Source organism: Macaca fascicularis, chromosome 7, assembly GCF_037993035.2.
Source record: "Macaca fascicularis isolate 582-1 chromosome 7, T2T-MFA8v1.1".
Lineage (NCBI taxonomy): Eukaryota > Metazoa > Chordata > Mammalia > Primates > Cercopithecidae > Macaca > Macaca fascicularis.
The window spans coordinates 68,972,015-68,997,701 of NC_088381.1; the positions used below are offsets into that span (position 1 = coordinate 68,972,015).

Below are 25,687 nucleotides of genomic sequence, written 5' to 3' on the forward strand. Positions count from 1 at the left end.
AAATCCTACAAAATAACTGTCCTATACTCTTCAAAAACATCTAGACCTCAATGGACAAGTACTTAATAATTGCCTCAGGCTGAAGACTAGAGAGACATGACAATTAAATGTGTGATCCTGGATTGGATACGAGATCAGAAAATAATAGTATTTTTTTTTCTTCTGCTATTGTCTTAGTCAGTTTGGGCTGCTATAACAAAACACCTTAGACTAGGTAATTTTTTTTTCTTTTAAGAGCCAGGGTGTTGCTCAGTTGCCCAGGCTGGAGTGCAGTGGCACGATCATAGCTCACTACATCCTTGAACTCCTGGCCACAAGCAATCCTCCCACCTCAGTACTACCACCACCCCCAACCCCAGTAGCTAGGACTACGAGCAAAGGCCACCAAGCCCAGCTAACTTTTTAATTTGCCTTCAGATATGGGGTCACATTATGTCACCTAGGCTGGTCTTGAACTCCTGGCTTCAAGCGATCCTCCCACCTCAGCCTCCCAAATTGCTGAGATTACAGGTGTGAGCCACCACACCAGGCTTGGACAACTTATAAACAACAGAAATTTATTTCTCACAGTTCTGGAGGGTGTGAGGTCCAAGATCAGTGTCTGGTGAGGGCCTGCTCTTCATAGATGGCACCTGTTATGTGCTCTTACAAGGCGGAGAGGAGAACAAGCTCCCTCAAGCTTCTTTTATAAGGGAACTAATCCTATTTACAAGGGCTCTGCCCCCATGACCTAATCCCCTCCCAAAGGCCCCACCTCTTAATACCATTGCATTAGTGATTAGGTTTCAACATGAATTCTGGGAGAACACAAACATTGAAACCATAGCAGCTACAAAGGAAATTAGTGGGACAACATGAATAAGGTCTGTGGTACCTAACAATACTGTAACAATGTTAATTTCATGATCTTGATAACAGTATTGATAATACAGAATGTCCTTATTTTTAGGAATTAACACATTGAAGGGATGTAAAGGGGCATTGGGTATGCAACTTACTTTAAATGATTAAGAAAATAATAATATGAATACATACAGACAATAAACAGAAGCGCATGGTAAAATATTAATAACATTTGGGCAATCTGGGTAGAGACTATGCAGGAATTCTTTGTACTATTTTGTTGTAAATTTTCTCTAAATCTAAAATTATTTCAAAATTAAAAAAAATTTTTGTTGTTGTTTTCTTTGTTTTGAGACAGAGTCTCACCCAGGCTGGAGTTCAGTGGCACAATCTTGGCTCACTGCAACCTCCGCCTCCTGGGTTCAAGCACTTCCCCTGCCTCAGCCTGCCAAGTAGCTGGGATTACAGGCACGTGCCACCATGCCCAGCTAACTTTTGTATTTTTAGTAGAGACAGGGTTTCGCCATGTTGGCCAGGCTGGTCTCGAACTCCTGACCTCAGGTAATCCACCCACCCTGGCTTCCCAAAGTGCTGGGATTACAGGCATGAGCCACCACGCTGGGCCCTTGTTGTTTTCTTAAAGCCCAGAGCTGTGAAAAGTATCAGGAAAAACTCCCCAAAATCACAACTGTGGAGAAGGACTTCAAAACACTACTCTCCTCCTTTGGCAGACAGAGCACGTAAAAAATAAACACAGACAGAGAATTGAGAAGATTAGTAATCTTGTGCCTAAGACAGAATACCTATTATTTGCCAATGACCATGATCATTTAAATAAAGGGGCAACCATAAACCTCCTTCTTTGACTCATTTCTGACTTTCCTGCTGGCTCCATTTGTAATGTAGATCACCAACCACCCTGCCTGCAAAGTGCCAGGAGAGAGACTAAGAAGAGAATCCTAGTCACAGGGAGCCAAAAAACAAAACAAAACAAAAACAAAACAAAAACTCCCCTAAAGTTCTCCAAAGACCCGAGAGCCTTTTCGAAACATACACATTGGCCAGGCATGGTGGCTCATCCCTGTAATCCAAGCACTTCAGGAGGCCGAGGTGGGCAGATCACTTGAGGTCAGGAGTTTGAGACCAGCCTGGCCAACATCGTGAAACCTCATCTCTACTAAAAATACAAAAATCAGCCAGGTATGGTGGCAGGTGCCTGTAGTCCCAGCTACTCGGGAGGCTGAGGCAGGAGAATCACTTGAACCTGGGAGGTGGAGGTTGCAGTGAGCCAAGATCATGCCATTCATTGCATACCAGCCTGGGAGACTAGAGCAAAACTCTGACTCCAAAACAAACAAACAAAAAAAACCCCACAAAAATAATGAATAGTATTAAGAAGCCAAGCACGGTGCTCCTCTAACGCCAGCTACTCCGTAGGGGCTGACGTAGATGGATCGTTTGAGCCCAGGAGTTCTAGTTCAGCCTACGCAACACAGCGAGACCCTATTTCTTTAAAATAAAATTTTAAAAGTATTAGGAACACTCATAAATCCATTACTCAACTCAAAAAATTTTTAAATGTTGATACATTTGCTACATCTATCTCTTATTTTGGCTACAGTATTTTCAAGAAAACCCCTCACATTTTTCACCCCTAAATACATCTATGTGTGTATGTAGATTTTTCTACTCAACCACGATTCCATTTTCACACCTAAGAAAATTTAAAAATAACTTCTTAATATAATCTATCACTCATATAAATTTCCCTTACAGAAGAGTTTTTAACTCCTAAGTTCCTCACACCAAAACCTTTTACCCAAGCAAGTTCACACTAGTAAACTGCCCTTATCTCCAAAGGGCAACCCCTTTAGAGACGGAAGCAGGGAGGCAGCAAGCCTTGACCAACTACACCTCCCAAGAACTATACTGCTAGGAGAGTCTATAAAAAAGGACAATTTCTACATGATGCAAAAACACCAAAATCTATTTTTAAAACAGAGGAAAAATATTTTCATTATACAACCAAAAAGAGTAAATAACCTTAATGTAAATGGTACTTACACTCCAAAGTAAAAATGATCAAAGAGCATTAAAAATGGCAAAGGTGGAAATATCAATTCCAAAAAACACATTTAAAATATTCTTACTAGCAATCTAATAAGTACATATTCATATAGCGACTTGCTATTTGTCATCCAAATTAGCAAAGATTTTTTTGAAAAAAGAAATCATACTGGTAAAAATGTGGCTCTGCAAGTGGGTAAAACCTTTCTGGAGAACAATTTGTCAATATGTTCCAAAATCCTTACTCTATTTCCAGGAATTATCCTAAAGAAATCATAAGACATATACACATAAGTATAGAAACAAGCATTTCATGGCAATGTTACTAATTCCTAATACTAAACAAAAGATGATGTGAGGGCTAACCATCTACCCAATAGTAAGAGACTAGTTAAATAGATCATGGCTTGCCCCTAAGATGGATACTAGAGACTGATGTTGTTTAAAGTATGGCCTGTGGACCAACTGTTAACAATCCACAATGAAATAAAGAGTTTAAGCTAGAATGCAGATCAACCACAAAAATTTTTTAACAACAAGAAATCCTCAAGGAAGAAATCAGTAAATGAGTGTGTTGACTTACATCTGGCATGGAATCGGCTTGTCCTGAAACAGTAAGAAACAGTTTATCTACATGACTATTTTAATTAGTACCACTACTGACTCTACTTCCAAAATATATCCCAAGTTTGCCTATATCCCTCTACGTCTACTGCTACCATGAAATCCAAACTACCTCTCTGAAGAGCTGCAAGAGTCCTGTAGTTAGTTAGCCTACTGCCACTTTTGTTCCTCTACAATCTACTTTCCACTTGGCAGCCAAAGTGATTGTTTTGAAATGCCCATCAAACCATACCAATTCTGGATATTATAACTATAGAATTGAGAGTAGAAATAATCACAATACTTACCACCACCATCCTGCATGTATCTCACCCATACTTTGAAAAGAAGCAAAAAACACAAAAACTTTCTCCACATAATTTCTCCCATTATTCCTTTATTTAATTTATTTTTAATTTTTATTGATTGATTTATTTATTTTGAGATTGAGTTTCGCTCCTGTTGCTCAGGCTGGAGAGCAATGGCACAATCTCGGCTCACTGCAACCTCTGCTTCCCAGGTTCAAGTGATTCTCCTGCCTCAGCCTCCCTAGTAGCTGGGATTACAGGCACCCGCCACTACACCCGGCTAATTTTTATATTTTTAGTAGAGACAGGGTTCCACAACATTGGCCAGGCTGGTCTGGAACTCCTGATCTCAGGTGATCCACCCACCTCAGCCTCCCAAAGTGTTGGGATTTTTCAGGTGTGAGTCACCGTGCCCGGCCTTACTCCTTTTATTCAGTGTAAAAGTCTGCTAAATATTAATAGGGAAAAACTAGAACTTTCCTGACAAAGTTAGAAACAAGACACACTATTTTGTGCAAAACACTATCTTCTTTATTATTTTAACACTGTATTAAAGATACTATCCAATGCAGTAAGAGACTGCAATTAGTGGTCTAAAAATTGGAAAAGAGGTAAAACTCTATTTACAAATAATATAATGATATGTCTGGAAAACCCCAAAGAATTTATGTGCTTTGTATTACAAATCAGAGAACTTAGCAAGCTATATAAGAAACATATCAAAATCAACAGGCTTCATTTATTTAAAAAAAAAAAAAAGGAAATTCAGTTAGAAACATAATGGAAGAGAAAATCCTACTTATGAAAGCAAAAAATAATAGAATACCTGGCATAAACTCAATAAGGAAATCTACGAGGAGAGGCATAAAAACACTCCCAAAAAACACAAGAGATTTAAACAAGTAAAAAAACATACGATGATCTTGTATAAGAAGACACAACATCACAACAATGTCGGTTCTCCCTATACTAATTTGTAAATTTAATACAACCTCAATAAAAAGAAAAAACCTTTGAGTTTTCTTCCCACAGCTAGACAAGCTGATTATGAAGTTCATCTGTAAAACAAACAAGCAAGAACAGCCAGAAGACCCTGAAAAGGGAAAGAAAAGAGAGAGGCATAGCCTTGCAAGATATTCTTATAAAGCTCTGTAATTAAAACAGTGTGGTAGTGGCACATAATTAAAGAAAGACTAATGGAACAGTACAGAGGATCCAGAAAGGAACTCAATTATGAACGGAATTTATCTCAAATCAGTGTGGGGAAATGAACAAAATAAGTGGTGCTGGGAATAATTCCATAGCCATATGGAAAAAAAGATTAAATTGAATTTATTTCTCATACCATACACCAAGATAAATTCCAAATGGACTGGAGATTTAAATGTGAAAAATAAAACCATTGAGTACATGGGTAAATATTTTATAACATGGAGTATGGAAAGCTTTCCCATTATGACTCAAACTCAAGAAGATATTAGGGAAAATATTGTTAGAATTAATTACATAAAAATTTAAATTTGCATGACAAGTCATTTTTTAAATTTTATTTACTTATTTATTTTGAGACCAAGTCTTGCTCGACTGCCCAGGCTGAAGTACAGTGGCGCGATCTCAGCTCACTGCAACCTCCACTTCCTGGGTTCAAGTGATTGCTGTGCCTCAGTCTCCCAAGTAGATGGGATTACAGATGTGCACCAACACACTCAGCGCATTTTTGTATTTTTAATAGACACGAGGTTTCGCCATGTTGGCCAAGCTGGTCTCCAACTCCTGGCTTCGAGTGATCGCCCACCTCAGCCTGCCAAAGTGCTGGGATTACAAGTGTGAGCTGCCACGCCCAACCGACAAGTCATCTTAAAATAAAAAGAGAAATGAAGAAATGAAAAGAATATTTGCAATACAGAAAGAGATGCCAAAAATGGAAGGAAAATACAAACGACCCTTTGGAGAGAGTTTAGAGTGATATGGACAGACAGTTTACACAAAAAGGAATGCAGGGTTTAAACATGTGAAAAGATGCTCAATCAATCTCAATCATGATATGAGAAGTAAAAGTAAAATGACAACTAAAACTATACTGAGATATCACAAAATACTCTATGGCAAGGCAGTAGAGAAATAATACTTTCTGATACACTGCTGGTAAAAATTCAGAATGGTACAACCCTTATAGAGGGAAACTGAGCAACACCTACCAAAATTCACATTTAAAAAAAAAAAAAAAGATGACTCTCAGCACTTTGGGAGGCTGAGGCAGGTGGACTGCTTGAGCCCAGTAGTTTTGAGACCTGCCTGGGCACCATAGTGAGACTCCATCTCTACAAAAAATACAGAAATTAGCCAGGCATGATGTGATCCCAGCTACTCAGGAGACTGAGGCAGGAGGATCACCTGAGCCTGGGAGGTCGAGGCTCTGGTGAGCTGTGATTGCACCACTGCTCTCTAGCCTGGGCAACCCTGTCTCAAAAAAAAAAAAAAAAAAAAAAAAAAAAAAAGACTTATGCACAAGGTCATATAATAATGCAGGGAAACAACTCAAATGTTCAAATGTTCACCAACATGAGCTGGTTAGCTAAGGCATAGATAGATCAAGCCAATGGAACACTGTGCTGCTAAGAAAAGGAATGAGGAACTGATTCAAACTATTAATACAACATGGATGAACCTTGAAAACATTATGCTAACTGAAAGAAACCAGACATGAAGGCCAGAAAGTACATGACTTTACTTAAATCAAACATTCATTGGTAAATTCAAAGAGACAGAAAATAGATTAGTGGTTGCCAGAGGCTGGGGTGTAGCAGGTAAATGGGCAGGAGGCAATGGGGAGGGACTGTTAATAGGTACAGGGTTTCTTTGATGAAAACATTCTAAGATTAGTGGTAATGGTTACACAACTTTGATTACACTAAAAAACCAATGAATTGAATTGCCTACTTTATAAGGGTGAGTATATTAATTATATTTCAATTTTTTTTTTTAAGAATGAAGAATTCCTCCATACACAACTATGGAGTGATCTCAAGGATATGCTGTGAAGTGAGAAAAGCAAATCAAGAGTACTATGTACGGTATGCTACCATTTCTCTAAAAGGGTACAAATATATGAACATCAATATAGATAATAAGAGCAACTGACTGAAACATATCAAATACATTAAAATCCTTAACTTCATAATAATACGAATAACATTTTACAGGTCCCCTTTGAAGGATACTAGGAAGTCAAATCATTATTCTGAAAACTGGTATAGCAAATGGAGAACAAGAAACAAGCACTTACCCTGCCTATGCTATTCAAACTTTATCACATAGTTAATGAGAGGAGTTTCTCTTTACAGAGGTATTCAGTATTAAATGAAAAAGTAATGAGAGAACTAGAATATCACCATTTGCCATCATATCACCACTAATGAATGAAAGATGTGATGACTGCGGCCAGGACTAGTGGCCCGCACCTGTACTCCCAACTCCTCGGGAGGCTGAAGCAGGAGAATAGCTTTAGCCCAGGAGTTTGAGGCTGCAGTGAGCTATTATCATGCCACTATACTCCAGCCTGGCAGCCTGAGTGACACAGCAAGACCCTGACTTAAAGAAAAAGAAAAAGAAAGGAAGAAAGATGTGATTATCATCACAAGATCGTGTATCATCTCCACCCTGAGTCAAAGCTGGTCTATGTAATGCATAAAATGCAGTGGAACTGACAATATGTAGTCTAGGCTAGGTCAAACAGGGCATTGCAGCTTCTGCTTTGACTTCCTGGATCAGTTATCTGTGGGAAGCCAGAGGGTACCTGAGCAGCCCTGTGAAGCTGACACACATGGAGAGGAATTGGGCCTTTCCTCAAACCCCAAAACATCCTGCACTAACTTGGCCAATCATACGAGTGAAGCACCTTGGAAGTGAATCCGCTGGCCCACTAAAGGTTTTGGATGACTGCAGACCCAGTCAATACCTGACTGCAACCTCAAGAGAGACTATGAGCCAGAACTATTGAGCCCCGCTTCTCTCCAATTCCTGACCCAAAGAAACAGTGAAAAATAAATGCTTATTACTGTTTTAAGCCAGTAAACTTTGGGGTAATTTGTTATGCAACAAATACAACATAATTCTACTTTTGTACATGTTATGAATTCTCCACAATAAAATACTTCAAAATACTAAGTTGAGTAATTACAGACAATCCTTTAAACAGAATTCCTTTATTCTTGCAAGCACATATAATAGATTAAATTGAAGGAGAGGAAGGAAGAGCTAATAAAAATTTGTTCCTTTTCTGTCTCACTGCCTTAAGAAAAGTATCATTTATCACGTTATCTCAGTTAACCTCAAAAACTCTAAAAGATGGAATTCATTATTCCCATTTTGCAGATAAGGAAAGTGATGCTCAGAGAAGTTAATAACTTGTTAAAAGTGCACAGTGGTAGAGGCAGGGTATAGAAAGTCTCTGTTCTTTCCACCACATCTCAAAGCCCTTCTGACCTTGTAATTTCTCTATCAAGCCCATCAGGACCGAAGTTGCTAAGGTCCAAATCTGTGACTTTTGTATGTAAATACTACCTTCCATCCCTTACAAAACATCTCTCTGCTTCCCTTTTTCTCACCAACAAATGCAGGGTCATTTAGTGTAGCCCTTAATTCTAAGCACCTAGAAACTGCTGAAGAAAGAAAAAAGCAACAAGAGTACAAGCTCCATTTAATATCCCCAGATTTCTTTTAACTGTGGATGGGGCTGTACTTCAGGGGAAACAATTATTAGAGTTAACAATGGGTCAGGTTCTCCAAAATTCTCCCACTCCCACTCTTCTGTTTCCAAAGTAAAAGTATGAGGGTGATTATACAAGCATAATAATATTATATTTCCTTCTTTGTTCCCAAGGGTAAATTGTATAACTGGGTATTATATGATCATTTATAAATCATCAAAATTAATTTCCAAATAAATTATTAAAAAGAAAGCCCTAACCTACTTTTCAGAGTCTAACAATACTGTATGCTAAAACCATTATTTTTCTAACAATAAAGTTGAAGCTTCCATTTTAGGCAATTGTAATTTGTTGAGTGTTTATAATTTTTTAGGCATTGACAAACCATTTTACATTCAAAATTTAATTAAACCTTGATAACTACCACCATTTTACAAATAAGAAAAAGCTGGGGCCCAGAAAGGTTATGAAACTTGTCAAAGGTCAAAAAGCAGAGAGAGGCAGGGTTGAGTTTTGGACCAGTACTCTCTGGCTCCAAACCTGTCTTCTAACCACATTACCCAAGAAGGAAAAAACCCTACAAAACTCATCCAGCAAATAAAGTGTAATGTAAATGTCTTATCTTAAATTCATCTTCCTAGTGGGCCAATCTAAGCATTGCTTTTGGCTTAATTCTGTCAGGTTAGAATGGTAAGTGAGAATGTGCCACTTCCCCGTATCTAACTGAAAAAGAACAACTAAAGTTCAGAGAAAAATCAACATAGAGGATATTTATGATACTTGCAAAGTTGTTTCTAAGAACAGTTTGGAAGGAGGGAATGGGGAGGACAGCCAAGATTTCAATACAAAGGAGAGAAAAAGGAAATAGTGACTCTGAAACTAACTTCCAGGACATATTTCTCAGACTTAAAATAGACTTGACCTTAGGACTGTCATGAGAAAAGCCAGAACAAATGAAATCATCATATATAAACTGTTCACTCTCAGGAACACGACTAGTGGGCAACACAGAACTAGGTTAAGGGACGCTAATAAGCCACTAACTGCTTCCCTCTTTCAGCTGAGTTTTCCTACAGGTCATACTTTAAGGCTATTAAAGTCACTATTATCTCAAAAATGTTCCATGCAACCTCACAGGGGCTCCAACCTCCTACTAACCCTAATTAAAAGTTGAAACAGGAGGCCGGGCGCGGTGGCTCAAGCCTGTAATCCCAGCACTTTGGGAGGCCGAGACGGGCGAATCACGAGGTCAGGAGATCGAGACCATCCTGGTTAACACGGTGAAACCTCGTCTCTACTAAAAATACAAAAAACTAGCCAGGCGAGGTGGCGGGCGCCTGTAGTCCCAGCTACTCGGGAGACTGAGGCAGGAGAATGGCGTAAACCTGGGAGGCGGAGCTTGCAGTGAGCTGAGATCCGGCCACTGTACTCCAACCTGGGCGGCAGAGCGAGACTCCGTCTCAAAAAAAAAAAAAAAAAAGTTGAAACAGGTGACAAAAAAAAGACTGTTCCCTTTGAAGTCAGTTCATTCATTCAACAAGTACCAATGAGCGTAGGCACTGTGGTGGTCCCTAGAGACATAATGACTGGCATAAATAGGCCCAGCGTCTCCTCAAGTTTAAACATCAGGAGAGGCAATCAAATACACACAGACATGTGAACTCCTAGCTGTGGTTCAGGACATGGTGCCCACAAAGGATACAACAGAGAAACTATACACTCCCTTCCATGTGTAAGGAAGAGAGGGAAGCAGATTATCAGAGAAGGTTTCCAAAAGGATGAGGAGTGTTTCACAAAAAGGAAGTCAAACTGCTTGAGACTGAGGCTAAAGCACATGCTAACTCCCTAAGACCAGAACGAACACGTGCATATGAACATGTGGCTCAAGTATAATAAACACTGAAAGTTTTTTTGATAGACATTTTTATTGAAGGTTAACATGCTTACAGAAAAGAATATAAATCCTAAGTGTGCAGCTTGGTGAATTATCACAAAGTGAATTCACCCATATTTTTGACCACCTAGGTCAAAAATAGAACATTCGAAAGCCCTCAAGCCTTCTCCAAATCACTACCCCTCCCCTTCCTCAAAGGTGAGCCCTATCCTAACTGCCAACACCATAGTTCTGCCTGATTTTGAACTTTGTATAAACTAAATCGTATAGTATGTAATATTTTTTGTCTGGCTTCTTTCACTCAACATGATGCTTATGAAATTCTTCTATGGTGCTGCATGTAGCAATGTTTCTTTCATTTCCATTGCTATAAAGTATTTCATTGTATGCTTATATTAAAGTTTATTCTTTTGATGAACTATGGGGTTATTCCTAGTTTTCAGCTAGTATGACTAACACTACAATGGACATTCTAGTAGTGACTTTTGTTGAACATATCTACACATTTCTGCTGGCTATATAACTGGAAGTAGAACTGGTCATGAGGGAACATGCATATTTTTCAACTTCAGTAAATATTGCCAAGAGTTTTCCAAAGCAATCTTGCTAATATACGTTCCTACTAACAGCATGTGACATTTGTTTTTTGTGTGGCTGGTTTTTGTCATAACAGACAAGATAACCTACCACAGTCCAGAGAAAATCTAAACTTCTGATGAAAACTGGCCAGGAAAAATACAATGGCCCCTTCTCCAGCCTGAAATCCTTATGTGTACTTCTTTCCATGAATTTTATTATTTACCAACCAAAAGTCCTAAATTTTACAATGGGTATGCTCTTAGGACAACAAATTCCATTACAAAGAATGATCTTAACATCCTTATTTCTAGGTCATAGAAAACAATGTGTAGGAATAGTATTTTGTTGGTCTGCTTATAAACATTCTGTATTATCTACAGTCCAAAGGGATTTTCTAGTAGTCACTTTGAAAAGACTTTTTAGTTTTTACATCTCTTACATTAACAGGTAGGAGAGAACTAAAATTGTCTCCTTAGGTCAGTTTTTTAGACTGCCTTTGCCTAGTCACAAAATAAAAATTACCTAGCTCTTCTACCCTTTTCCACTTTGAATATCCTCAGACCCTAAACAAAACATCACACACACACACACACACACACACACACACACACACACACACTTACACATCAGGAAGTGAAGAAAAAGGGCAGAAGTTGTGTGAAGGACACTTCTTTTTTTTTTCTTTTTACAGGACTCAAAACTTATACCTCCCATGGGCCCAGTGTCAGAACAGGAGCCCTGAAGACAAGGGACAGACCAGCTTGGGAGAGGTGCCTGGGAAGCCTCACAGGCTTACTAAGGTGGAATAGGTGCTGAACTCCAGACACAGGGAGAGGGAGGCTCTCTTTGTACCCCCAGCAGACAATGTTGGCAGACTATGCCTTAGGGAGATTCAGCAAATGCAGATGGCTCAGCAGGCAGGGGCAAGGTGGAATAGGGTGGGATGAAGGTGGTAATGAAGATTCAGGCAGACTAGAGGGAGGAAGTCCATGTCAAGTGATACGCTTGCATCCTTGGGGCCTGGAGTCAGAAAAGAGTTTGGCCAAATGTAAAGAAGATCTCAGCCGTGGGGAAGCTGGAGTACTGGCAGGTAGCCAGGATAGGGTATAAGAGCAAGACCTATACCTGGCAGCAGAATTTAAAATGAGAATGTGTCCACAGCCACAGGGCCCAGTTATTAGAAATAGGGTCCAGCGTGTGGAACTAGAATGACTTTAACTTTCTCCAACTGAACTGGGAGTGGGGGGTGAGTTACACAGTATGGAGGAAGGGTCTGGTGAGGGGAAACAGATCTAGCCAAGGTTCAAGGAGAAAGGCAGTAATGGAGTCTGACAGAGTGTTATGGGTGTCAGCAGGTGGAATTCTGAAAATGGAATTCTGAAAATATATTGAAGCAAACATAATTAACCCATATTTCACCATCACAACACTGCAAAGTTCCCTGGCTTCTGATCCCTCCCTGAGCCACTAACTATGCAGGCACAGAGACTGTAGGGAAAGTCCCGGAATAGGACTTTCTGCAAAGGTCACAGCTGCCCTCCCCAGACCACTCCCTATCAGAGGGAGCCAGCTTCTGACTCTCCCACTGTCATTCCTAGATACCCTGAGGCTCACGTCACACAGGAATGCCACCCTTGCCACCTTCTCTTGACCTCCAAGTCACTCACATTCATTAAGGACCTCAGTGCTGGCTGGGCGCAGTGGCTCAAGCCTGTAATCCCAGCATTTTGGGAGGCCGAGGCGGACGGATCACAAGGTCAGGAGATCGAGACCATCCTGGCTAACACGGTGAAACCCCGTCTCTACTAAAAAAATACAAAAAACTAGCCGGGTGAGTGGCGGGCGCCTGTAGTCCCAGCTACTCGGGAGGCTGAGGCAGGAGAATGGCCTAAACCCGGGAGGCAGAGCTTGCAGTGAGCTGAGATCCGGCCACTGCACTCCAGCCCGGGTGACAGAGCGAGACTCCGTCTCAAAAAAAAAAAAAAAAAAGGACCTCAGTGCTTTAAGCTCACGCCAAGTACTACCATCACCCTGGGCAAGGTCAAGGTTCATATGGTAACACAAACACCTCACACTTCCTTTTAATTCTGACTATGACCTGCAGTCCAACCCCACTCCGCTACAGGCACCACTGCATGGCCATACTTAGGATGTCATTTGGCAGAATGTCAAAGAGCTTTCTCTGACCACAAATTTCCAATTCATCAGTTCTCCCTCATACATATTTGCATTTATAATAATTACTTAAAAAATAATAATAGGTAACACTCTGGGAGTATTTACTATGTACTAAACACTATTGGGAGACTCATTTAATCCTCCTAGCACTCCTGTGATGTATGTATTATTCTCATTTTATATGACTCGAAATCTGAGGCACAGACAGGTTAAGTAATTTGCCCAAGGTCTTGCAGCTATAAAGTGGCAGAGCTGAGATCTGAAAACAAGTGGTGGCGCACCAAAGTATGTGCTCTCTTTCATCATTTTTTACATTTTGTTGAACATACACAGAAAGTACATATAGCATAACTGTACCAATAGATTTATTTTTGCAAACTGAAGGTACCTGTATAACCAGCACCCAGATCAAGAAGCAACACTACCAGCATACTAGAAGCTGCCCCGTGTACCCTCCCAGTACCACTGTGCTGAATTCTAACAGCACAGATCAGTTTTGCCTGCTTTTGTGCTACTGTGGCTGGCTGCTTCTTCAGTCTTCACTACTCACCACCACCCATGCTGAATCGTGTTGAGAAGTTCCACTTATTAGGCACTGCTCTAAGCATATAATTAATCATTTGGCCCCTTTAACTGACACTGCCTGGCCCTATCTCACCTGTTCTCCTAGTCCCCCTCTAATGCTTGTCCCTTCTATCAAACCCAAACCCACATCCCACACTCTTGCTCTCTCATCAGTAGCTACTGGACATTCTGCAAAATGCAAAATTCCAATTCCAGATCAATCTAACTGTCTGTCTTTCACCCATGTACAAAAGAATGGCCAAACACTGTTAACAAAAAAGATCACACAGCTTACAGAATGGTAATTAAATGCACAATGTCCCACCACAGCTGGGCACCAAGTGCTGCCGAGGGTGCTTTCTCCATGTCCCCAACCACTCCTCTCCTCTTCGTAGGGACTAGTCCAAATTCCAAATGTTTCCTCTTCTCAAGTACATGTCGAAAGTCCCTAATGCCAGAAGGGACATCATATATACATATGCCCTAATCCCATGCTCCCACTCTCAATACAGTAGCCTAATCCCCTCCTATTTCAGTTAGCAATCCTAAAAATGTTTACCAGGGACAAGTTTAAAAGGCAAACCAGGGGGGAAAAAAAAAAAAGTTATTCACAACACATGACAAAAAGATTAACATTCTTAACTTTTAAAAAATCTACACAAATTAAGAAGAAAAACTCTAATTCTCCAATAGGAAAATAGCCAAACTAATAGACAATATAAAAAAATAAATTACAAATGGTTGATAAACATATGGAGAAAGACTCATATCCATTTCAAAACAACTTAATGTAAATAAAATTGGCCAAGATTAAAAATGGGTAATACTACATTCTTCCAGGTAGACTAAATGTTAATTCCCAAATCAAACTAACTGAGTGCCTGGACCATGTACTTTAGTCCCACCTGGAATCTGTGTATGGCATTCTGCCCTCAGCTTGCACTGAGAAACATTCACTACCACATTTATGATGGCAACATTGTTCAGAGCCTTGTCCCTCTAAAAGGACCCATGAGAGTAATTTATTTAGGTCTGAGCTCAGAAACTGTACTTCTCCTGAGTCACTTGCTAGTTTTAATTATCAAGAATCCTGGAACTGTTTTCTTATTTGGTGAGGCTGTGGAAGCTCAGAGCCGAACATGTGACCCAGCCCCATGGCAACCATGCATGCCCCTGTGGCATGCGTTTCCACGTACTGACCTGACTCCTGGCTTAACTGGTCAGTTCTTGCCATGTTTCCTTGGCCCAATTTCCTTTTTTAAAAACCTATTATATGTATTTTTTAAGTTACTTAAACTTTTTTTGAAATGAAACAAGAGAGGGCAGTCCTAATGCTGAGGTTGTCCCCACTCCCCTGTCCTCCATATTCTGAGAGAAATGAGTCAGGCTGGACTTTCGCAGTTTTCATTTGTCACTACAGGTGTATAAGGTGTCTGTGTCCTGGGCTAATGAATTCTGGTTGTGCAAATTAGCTTCTTAAGCAATAGTCCCTAAATACTTACCAGTTACTTCTAATTGCCTTACTAAATACCATATAATTCTCTCAAAATGTTCTTTCAGAAACACCAGGGGGCATATTTTTCAAGATGGAGGTGCTATAAAATCAACAAATTTCACAAGCTAATTCAAATTCTAAAATGGCCTGGAATATTTAACTCAAAATATTACAAGTTCCTGTAATAACAGCTGGGCACAGTGGCATATACTTGTAATCCCAACACTTTGGGAGGCCAAGGCAGGAAGATTGCTTGAGTCCAGGAGTTCAAGACCAGCTTGGGCAATATAGCAAGACTCTTTCTCTACAAAAAAATTAAAACATTAGCGGGATATGGTGGTGCATGGCAGCAGTCCCAGCTACTCAGGGGGCTGAGGTGAGAGGATCATTTAAGCCCAAGAGCTCAAGCTGTGATCATGCCACTGTACTCCAGTCTGGGTAACACAGCAAGACCCTGTTTCAAAAAAAAAAAAACCAAAAAACTTGCTATAGTAACACAGAGATAATACCCAGCTATAGACCAAATGCATACTGCGATGTTTATGATAAATGTATTCTATACACTTCCCGCATGACAAGACAAACTTTAGAAAACTCACTAAAACAAAACAGGAAAAAAAAAATCTTATGGACTACATTGAGTCCGTATGATTCCATTATGGTGGAAGACAAATAAAATGACTTCAAAGAGACTGTGTATCATTCAATCTAGAGAGAAATCATTGTCTAAAGGTAAAATATATATATATATTTAAAAATGTAATTATCCCCACTCTAATTCCAGGGAATGGGGAAGTGAAACTAAGATACATCCATTCAGATCCAATTTGGTTGTGTTCAAGTATTCAAAGAAACATAGAACCCATAGCAACAAAGAGAAGCAGAACTTAGAGATCCAAATTGTATCCTTTCTCTCTCCCTGTTCCTCTTCCATTTTATTAGTTGTATCAGCCAGGATGCTTGTGGTTGCAAATCAAGAACATTAATCTTAAAGTATTAGGCGATAGAGTGGATTTACTGCCTCATGCTAACACAGAGTCCAGGGTCAGCTCTTGCAAGCTTCAGGAAAGGTTTGGTAGGACTTCACTCTATGGGTTTGCAATTCTCTAAGCCTGTTCTCACCCAGGAGTTGGCTTTGTCCTCACTGTGGGGGGTTGTGAGGGAGGTGGGAGGAACATCTTCCCCCAACCACTCCATAGTCTGATTGGCACAGTTTCTATTACATGCCTGCCCCTGAACTAGTAACTGGGACCAGAGGAATTCCATGTCCTGCTCAGCTTGGGCCTGGGTTATATATGTCTATTACTGAACCAATAAACGGGGCAAGGAGGTTGTTGGGGCTCACCCTGAGGCTGGAAATGAGCTCAATTACACCCAAACTACACAACTACTATGCATGGCAAAGGGGAAAAGGGGAAGGAACAAATGTTACCAAAGAAGCATGGCAGACGCTCGCTTGCTGGCTGTTCAAACTCAGTTCCTCTTCTTATTGGGCACACAACTAGATCATATTTCCTGGCCTTCACTGAAGTTAAGTGTGGCCATGTAGCCAATGGAAAGTAAATAAACTGACATGGACCACTTCTAGACTTGGCCTTTAAAAACCTCTCACTCATGACCCTCCATGCTCTTTTCCCTTTTGGGAGCTTGTCCATATAGAGAGGCATGGCAACCTTGGCAACCGTATGTTGAAGATAAAAAAGCCACAAATGGAAAGAGCCTTAGTCCCTGAATCACTGCTTTGAGAAGAGTCTTCCACTCTTCTTTAAGGACAAGATAGTTGTCTTTAGGGTAAAATGAGAATTAAATATCTCTTAGGCAGGCTACACGAAGTAAGGGAGAAAGTCAACTGGGAAGCCATTTCTATGTCAAACCTTGTTGAAATTTTCCTACAAACTACCTATTCTTCTCTTAGCAAACAGAATAAGCGGAAAAGTTCTCTGACAATTCAGAATACAAACTGCCTCAGAGTCAGATTAGGAATAAAAACTATCATTAAATATAAAAGTAGTATTAATTCTTACGCTGAAAAGTGTTTCAGGGCCTGGGCTGAACTCCAGTGCAGGGATAGCTATTGTTCTGATCAGTTCCCTTGCCTCCTCTGAGGGGTACTCCCCCTCATTCCAACTATCTTGTTCTGTGAAAGTTGTTGCCCATTGCAGAGGTTGTCTACTGGTTGTTGGAGTGGGCAGGTGTTTCCAAGCCAGGCCCATCTTGGTTTTTCCCTAGGATTTTCAAATCGGAATTAAGGGAAGAAGCTCTCTATTGATGAAGCTATAAAATGTGAGGCCAGGAGCTACTGATGGACATTGTTTCCTGTTGAACAGCAAAAAGCAGCCCAAGGAAACAAAGATGGCACCAATGACAGAGAAAGATGGAAAAAGAGTCCTGGTTTCATTTGTACCAGAGGCCAGCATACCCATGTCCTTCCCTTGGTCTGGTTATGTAAGCCAGATTATGCTGATCCACGAATTCCACTTCTGGATTCAGCTAGTTTAGACTGGATAATGTCACTTACAGTCAAAAGAAACCTGACTAATATAATCACGAAACTTGTCTTGATTAAAAAAAAAAAAAAAAATGACATCTCACTAAATTCAAAAAAGTAAAATGAAAAATACGGAAATATCAAAGTATAGTTGTGATATAAGAAATACATATTTTGCTCTTCTTCCACAATTCCTCGCTCATAGCTTATCTTTTGTTAAAATATTTGGTCTTTTGTCCTGAAACAGCTCTGGAGCAGCTCCAGGCCAATAAAGGTGAAAGAAGTGACTTCTGTTATTCATAACAAGCCCATTCCACAACACTGGAGTTTATGCTAATGAGGTAATTTGTGGAAAGCCCCTAGATAACCACAAGATGGAATGCTGGTTACCACAGGAAGCAACCATAGGATTAAAGGGCTGGGATTTTCAGCATACCTCCCTCGCTTCCCCCAGGAAAGATGAGGAAATGGGGATTGCTTCTCGGCCTTTTGGCTAAGATCAAGTGGAGAGGAAATGGGTTGAAAGTTGAGCTCATAACCAACGGCTGGTGATTTAATCAACCATGCCTCTGTAATGAAGCCTCCATAAAAATCCAGAAGGATGTGTTCAGGGACCATCCAGGTTGGTGAACAAGAACACATCCACATGCCAGAGGGTGGTGCACCCAACTCTACAGGGACTGAAGCTCCTGTGCTTGGGACTCTCTAGACCTAACCCTGTGTATCACCTCTTTGTTCATTTGTATCCTTTAATAAATATATCCTTCCTAAATCTAGTAAGTAAACTGTGAGCCAGTCTAGCAAATCATCAATCCCAAGAGGGTGGTCATAAGAACTTCCAATTTGTAACCAAGTCGGACAACTGGGGGCAACCTAAAGATCTACTATTTTCGCTTGGCATCTGAATGGGGGGCAGCCTCATGGGACCAAGTCCTTAACCTGGAGGGTCTACACTAATTCCAGTCAGAATTGAATTGAACTTTAGGGCACCCAAGCTGGTGTCCACAAACTGAAAAGCTGCTTTATGTGTGTGGGAATTTTTTTAGGAGGTCAATGCAGGAGGATCACTTGAGGCCAGGAGCTCAAGACCAGCATGGGCAACATAGCGAGACCCCCCATCTCTTCAAAAAAAAAAAAAAAAAAGGTAGAAGTTTGAAAAGGTGAATCTTTAAGGTAACCTCAAGCCCCCTGGATTGTCAACAGGATTAATTTAGTTCACGCACAAAGTACTTAAAACAGTGCCTGGTATGCAGTAAACAGTTAATACATTATAGCTTTACTGTTATACCAGTCTTAGTCGATTTCCAGGTTAGTGACCCATGCTTTTATAAGGTGTCACAGCTAGAAACATGTCAAGCTAATCACAGAAAGTGTGTTTGTGCCACACACTCACGCTGTGATCTCATAATCCAACACTCAGCAGTGCACCATCAAATCCAGAAGATCTTTGATTTGTAATGACAACGTCTTCAGGTGCCCAATAAGGTGAAGCCACTTCAACAACCTCAAATCCCTCCTGGAGTTCAACAAGGATACCCAGAATCAGCTGCCATGCTCTTCCAGTCCCTAGGATATCCATCCATTCTCTGCAACCTTCTTCCACTCTCTGGGTCCTCAAGGCCATAGTGAAACAGTCAGGAAGGAAAAACTGTCCTACAGCAGACCATAGGAACCTCTCCAACCTCTGAGCATGCATGACCTTGACAGTTGGAACCCTTTATCCTATCTTAGTCTTGTCTTTTTGTTTTTGTAGTGGAATATTGCAAATACAAAAAAAGGGGGCATTTTTTCCAGACATAAAGTCTTTTAACAGTTACCTACTTCCTTCTTAGTGCTCTTCCTTCATTGAGGTTTTTTTTGTTGTTGTTGTTAATTACACTGAATAAATTGGAAAGAAATTCTTGCGGAGCATTGGCAAGGAAACTGCACCGTCAAAAGTCCAGAGGTTATCAAGTCCCTGGAAATGTGAGTACTCAACACATTCAGTGTGTGAGGCACAGCAAGAAGCTGGAGAGGGGGCAGGAACCCATCATGCTGGGCTTTACACACCAAAGAAAGGAGTCTGAATTTGGCAACTGGGAGTCACAGGGAGTGTTAGACAGGGGAATAGAACAATCATATCTGCATTTGCTCACTCTGCTCCTTTTCTGAACCTCTGCTGGCAGGGTACAGATCTCCTAGACTTCTGCATGTGGGTTCTGGTTATCTGGGAATTAGAAAAATAAGATCTGAAAACAAGTTTTTCAGAAGAATGGATAAGGTGGGATAAAAATTCCAGAAAATTTCCTCATGAGGAAGAAAAACAAGGCAGATTATTTTAGCTACCTGGCTCTACAGTGGTAGAGAAAGCTAAGAAGGTTGAGGGCCAGAGCAAAGCCCTCACTGCCACCATTTAGAAACCACTGACTCCAAATGGACCTGGTGGGGAGGAGCCAGGGCCCAGTTCGCATGCAATGCTTGAAGGTCTTTCCAGAGCCTAGTTATGGGACAGGTACACTTCTCTGATTAGCCAGGGTCTGCACACTGGAAGAACAAGGCCAGTTCATAATAACCCTGACCAGAGACCACCTCCAGCCAGTCTACATTATTTTACTACAGCAGAAAGTGAGCACAGTAAGAAAAGCTAGCCCTATAAACAACTGAACCTAAACCAAAACCATGTGATTACCCAAGAGATTCAGTGGGATCTGAAGCTGTCCTACATTGCAGAAACATTCTTGGTCTTACAAGACAAACACAGCTTTTGGCACTGAAAACTGTTTTTTGGTTTACAGGGCAGAAAACCAGTGCACCCCTGTTTATTTTTCCATTATCAGTATATTCAGCAGCACTGAAAGGATTATAACAGAGCTTCCTTCTCCAGTGACCCACTGGTGAGAAAACAAAACTCTGGTTAACATGCAAAGAAAAACAAGAAAAGTCTGTCACTTCTAGGCTGCATTAACAGATTAAAAGGTATCTTCCTATACCTTCTCTCATGTCCACATTTTATATACAAAGAACTGTGGCTCACAGAGAAGTTATTCAATTTGCTTCAGCTCACACAGCTAAGTAAGTACCAAAACCAAAGAGAAAGCCCAGAATTTGAACCCAAGTTTTCAGATTTCAATTCCTCTGCTCTTTTTAACTGTATTGCAGCAACAATATGTTTACATTTCTATACAGGTTTTATAAAATCAAGGGGGCAGTGGAAACACACACACAATTAGAGGTAAAGTTGTTGTCTTGTGAGCTTATCATTTTAAAAGGAAGGCCAGCCAGGTGTGGTAGCTCATGCCTATAATCCCAGCACTTTGGGAGACCGAGGCAGGTGAATCACGAGGTCAAGAGATGGAGACCATCCTGGCTAACATGGTGAAACCCCGTCTCTACTAAAAATACAAAAAATTAGCTGGGTGTACTGGTGCCCGCCTGTAGTCCTAGCTACTCAGGAGGCTAAGGAAGGAGAATCGCTTGAACCCGGGAGGCGAAGGTTGCAGTGAGCCAAGATTGCACCACTGAACTCCAGCCTGGCGACAGAGCAAGACTCTGTCTTAAAAACAACAACAACAACAACAACAAAAGGGAGGCCACATCTTATTCATCATCACATTACCAGCAAGTGTCTAGTGCAGTTCCTAGCCCATGGTAAGCACCAAAGGTTTGCTCAATGAATGAGGGAATATTTTATTGTTCAATAAAGAATATGGGCTGGGCACGGTGGCTCACGCCTATAATCCCAGCACATTGGGGAGCCAAGGCAGGCAGATCACCTGAGGTCAGGAGTTCAAGGACCAGCCTGGCCAACATGGTGAAACCCCATCTCTACTAAAAATACCAAAATTAGCTAGGTGTGGTGGGTGGTACCCGTAATCCCAGCTGCTTGGGAGGCTGAGGTAGGAAAATCGACTGAACCCAGGAGGCGGAGGTTGCAGTGAGCCAAGATTGTGCCACTGAACTCCAGCCTGGGTGACAGAGCGAGATTCTGTCTTTAAAAAAAAAAAGAAAAGAAAAGAATGTGACCTATCAGGAAAATTTACCAAACTGGAGTTCTCTGTGTATATGGGAGAACTGACAAGAGAACATCTACAATGGAGTTCAAGAAGTCAGACTAGAAAACCACTAAAACAATTTCTAACTCATAGTCTCTGAAAATTAATCTCATTAGAGATTAGTGTCTAATGGAAGAACTAATTTTTAGCAATATTGAAAATAAGTATATGTTTGCTCATATAGTCAACTATCAATTATCTCCATAGAGGTGTTCTGTGCCTTTTGAAAATACTGCTGGCCCACAGGGTATTATCCCTGCCTGCCTTCTTCATCCCAAGGAAAGCCTTCATTATAATTCACCTCATGGGAAATTTTTGGCTTTTTAAGACCCTATTTCTTAATTCTAAAATAACAAAAAGACAGGGCATAATGATTTAGGGAGAAAAAAGGAACAAGACCTCCTGTTTTTACCTAAAAATGTTAGGGCAGTAAAGGAAGCTGATCAAAAATACAGTTAATGACTAAGTATTAATAAATACTGTAGGTTTCACTGCATGCCAACTCTAACCCCAAGTGTATGGGTTACAAACTAAGATGAAAAAACAGGTATCTGTACATGCATTCAAAATAAAAACAGAGCCATTTTGCAATAATCTAGCAACTCCTCTAATGACATCCAAGTTTAGAAATTCCAGGTGTTCAACTTCTTTATTGCTTCTGATACAGTAAAGCCTGCTGGACAAGGGTACACTTTGCAAACGTGAATTAGAAAAGCATGCAGAGTCTGAGGCCAGGCCATCTCAGTGAAATGACCAAAGGGAGTGAAGTAACTCTGGTTCACTTCCCATGAATACAAAAGGTGTCATGGGATAAAGGACAAGAGTTAGCTTGGGGTTCTTGTCCCAGCTTCACCAGTACTTGCAGTGTGATCTTGCACCTGTCTCCCAACTGCCTTAGGGTTTTGATTTCCTCCTCCATAAATTGAGAAAGTAAGTTGGATATGGTAAAGTCAAAGGTCCCACTAAGGAATTAATTCTTAAGAAAATGGAAGATTTCAATAAGTAAATATAACTTATCTAAAGCCAAGTTTATATATAAAAATTTTTAAATTTAGGGCGTTTTCAGTACAGACTACCCTAAAATGTTTTAAAACCTGAAATCAAGACTTAAAAGTAGATTCTAAGAATAAATCCAAGTCTTTGTGCACAAAGGCTTATAAAATTATACCCATCTTAAACCTGTTGTAAGAAGATATACATGGCCGGGCGCAGTGGCTCACGCCTGTAATCCCAGCACTTTGGGAGGCCGAGGCAGGCGGATCACCTGAGGTTGGGAGTTCGAGACCAGCCTGACCAACATGGAGAAACCCCATCTCTACTAAAAATACAAAAAAATTAGCCTGGCATGGTGGCATGCGCCTGTAATCCCAGCTACTCGGAAGGCTGAGGCAGGAGAATCACTTGAACCTGGGAGGTGGAGATTGTGGTGAGCCAAGATCATGCCATTGCACTCCGGCCTGGGCAACAAGAGCAAAATTCCGTCTCAAAAAAAAAAAAAAAAAAGATGTACATGGCAGTATTAGTACCACCATATAAATGTTCTGAAGAAATTAATAACATGGGAAAATGGCTGCAATTTATCATTACATTTAAAAATCAAGGCTGGGTGCGGTGGCTCACACCTGTAATCCCAGCACTTTGGGAGGCCAAAGTGGGTGGATTGCTTGAGCTCAGGAGTTCAAGGCCAGCCTGGACAACATAGCAAGACCCCATCTCTAAAAAAAAAAAATACAAAAAATTAGCCAGGCATGGTGGTGCACGCCTGTAGTCCCAGCTACTTAGGAAGCTAAGGTGGGAGGATTGACTGAGCCAAGGAGACAGAGGTTGCCGTAAGCCAAGATCGCACCACTGCATTCCAGCCTGGGTGACAGAGTGAGACCCTGTCTCAAAAAGAAAAAAAATTATAATGGTAAAAAGCTTATAGAATAACTATGTGAAGAAAGAAAATACTTATGTACAGCTATACAGTATGTTCATGTTTTAAGCTAAGTATTACTTTAAAAGTGTCAAAAAGTTAAAAAAAAAACTTTATAAAGTAAAAAAGCTACAGTAAGTTGAGATTATTGAAGAAATAAAAATGTTTAAAACAAATTTAGTGTAGCCTAAGTGTACAGTGTTGATAAGGTCTACAGTAGTACACAGTAATATCCTAGTAATATCCTAGGCCTTCACATTCACTTACCACTCATTCACTGACTCACTCAGAGCAGCTTCCAGTCCTGTAAGCCCCATTCATGGTAAGTGCCTTCTATAAGCGTACCACCCTTTTTTTTTTTTTTTTTTTTGAGACAGTCTCGCTTCGTTGTCCAGGATGGACTGTAGTGGTGCGATCTCAGCTCACTGCAATCTCTGCCTCCTGGGTTCAAGCGACTTTCCTGCCTCAGCCTCCTGAGTAGCTGGGATTACAGGCATGCGCCACCATACCCAGCTAATGTTTGTATTTTTAAGTAGGGATGGGGTCTCACCATGTTGGCAAGGCTGGTCTTGAACTTCTGACCTCAAGTGATTCGCCCGCCTCAGCCTCCCAAAGTGCTGGGATTACAGGTATGAGTCACCATGCCCAGCCCATTTCTTATCTTTTATACTGTATTTTTATTATACTTTTTCTATGTTTAGATACACAAATACCTGCCAAGCAAGGTAGCTCACGCCTGTAATCTCAGCATTTTGAGAGGCTAAGGCAGGAGGATCCTCTGAGCCCAGGATTTCAAGACCACTTGGACAACATGGGGAGATTCTGTCTCTTTTTAAAAAAATCTAAAAATTAGCCAGGCATGGTGGCATACATCTATAGTCCCAGCTACTCAGGAGGCTAAGGTGGCAGGATCACTTGAGCACAAAAGTTTGAGGCTGCGGTGAGGCTGCCACTGCACTCCAGCCTAGGCAACAGAGCAAGACCCTAGTTCTAAAAATCATTAAATTAAAAAAAAATGTTTAAACATTATCTAAAAAAAAGAAAAAGATACTTGAGGAAAAAAATTTGCAATGTACATGAGGTCAAAATTTAACATTCACACTTATTAAAAAGTTCTTGTAAGTAATAATTTAACCTCTAAAACCTAAATAGAGATATAGGCAACAGACATGAAAAATTCACAGAAGAGGAAATTCAAATGTACAAAACATACTTGGGAGAAATAAAGAGTAACAAATAATAAATGAAATAAATTCAAACTAAAATAAATTCAAACTAAAATATCAATAAAATACCACCTCTCACAGTCAGATTGTTGAAAGCACCACAAAGCGCTCTCACACGCTCCTTATGAAATAAAAATCTGACCACAAGGCAGGGTAAAGTAGTGCATGCCCACTCAGGGATTTTTTCATTACAAAATTTCATCCCATTTTCCTGGAGGGCAATTTAACCATATTTATTGTGAGCTTTTAAAAGTTAATCGTGTAATATTATGAACTACTGAGACATGAAACATACATGAATCCCAAAAACATAATGCTGAGGGAAAGAAGTCTTATATAAGAGTACATACACTGGGCGTGGTGGCTTACACCTGTAATCCCAACACTTTGGGAAGCTGAGGCAGGAGGATTGCTTGAGCCCAGGAGTTTGAGACCAGCCTGAGCAACATAGTGAGACCCTATCTCTACAAAAAAAATTTTTTAATTAGCCAGGCATGGTGGTGCGTACCTATATTCCCAGCTACTCAGGAGGTTGAGGTGGGAGGAGGATCACTTGAGCCAGGGAAGTCAAGGCTGCAGTTAACTATGACCACAGCACTGCACTGCAGTCTAGGCAACAGAAGGAGACCCTGCCTCAAAAAAAATAAATAAATAAAAATAAAAAGGTACATACTGTATAACTCCACTTATATTAAAATTAGGACAGGCAAAACTAATCTATGGTAAGAAAAAAATCAGAAGCATGGTTGGGAGATTGTCCAGTAAGGAGCATGATGAAACTTTCTGG

At 40.5% G+C, this 25,687-nt stretch overlaps 1 protein-coding gene across 12 annotated transcripts in view; it reads right to left on the reverse strand.

Moving 5' to 3' along the window:
• The window catches only part of PDE8A (phosphodiesterase 8A), a 179,701-nt gene that overhangs the window by 140,204 nt on the left and 13,810 nt on the right, over positions 1-25,687 (reverse strand). The window contains exon 1 of one of the 12 annotated variants that reach the window (XM_065548356.1): positions 569-660. The exons of the other annotated variants lie outside the window; for them this stretch is intronic. The gene's annotated coding sequence lies outside the window, so the exon portion shown is untranslated. Of the gene's footprint in view, positions 1-568; positions 661-25,687 lie in introns of those variants that run through there. 12 annotated transcript variants of the gene reach the window in all.